This window comes from Octopus bimaculoides, chromosome 1, assembly GCF_001194135.2.
Source record: "Octopus bimaculoides isolate UCB-OBI-ISO-001 chromosome 1, ASM119413v2, whole genome shotgun sequence".
NCBI classification, from domain to species: Eukaryota; Metazoa; Mollusca; class Cephalopoda; order Octopoda; family Octopodidae; genus Octopus; species Octopus bimaculoides.
In genome coordinates this window covers 97,783,585-97,784,320 of record NC_068981.1, presented here as the reverse complement: position 1 = coordinate 97,784,320, position 736 = coordinate 97,783,585, and positions in this window count along the sequence as shown.

Sequence of the window (736 nt, the reverse complement as noted above, 5' to 3'; positions counted from 1 at the left end):
ATATATATATATATATATATATATATATATACACACACATATATATATATATTATTTAAAAGAGTTCCAACTCTGTTTTTTATGTTTTATTTATATTCTTATAATATTAATGTGGGATATAGAATATGGAATATATAATATAAATAGTAAAATGAAATGAAGTACTGAATGTCTTATTGAATATATGAAATATTGAGTATCAAATATATATATAGGGTCTAGTATACTTGCCTGCTTTATAGCAGTTATCAAGGTCTCTTCTGACAGATGTACTGTCATCTTTGACTTGTTTCAATCATTAGATTGCGGTCATGCTGGGGTTTAATTAAACAAATCAACTGCAGGATATATTTTTTAAAATCTGGTATTTTTTGTCTATCGGTATTTTTTGTTGAACCGCTAGTTGGGCGGACGTAAATAAGCCAACACCGGTTGTCAAGCGGTGGTGGTGGACGACACAAAGACAAACACACACTCACACATGTATATACATTTATGTATACATATGTATCTATGTGTGTGTGTGTGTGTGTATACACACACATTAAAAATGAAGAAGGCCGGTTTATGGGATTACCTTAGGTTTCCCGTCCATAAAGGGTTTAGCGTAAAAATATTTTTAAAAGGTCATGGGCCAACTGTGCTTCTTCTTTCGGATTTATGTTTTCTACAAACGATATATATATGTGTGTGTGTGTGTGTGTGTGTGTGTGTGTGTGTGTGTGTGTGTGTGTGT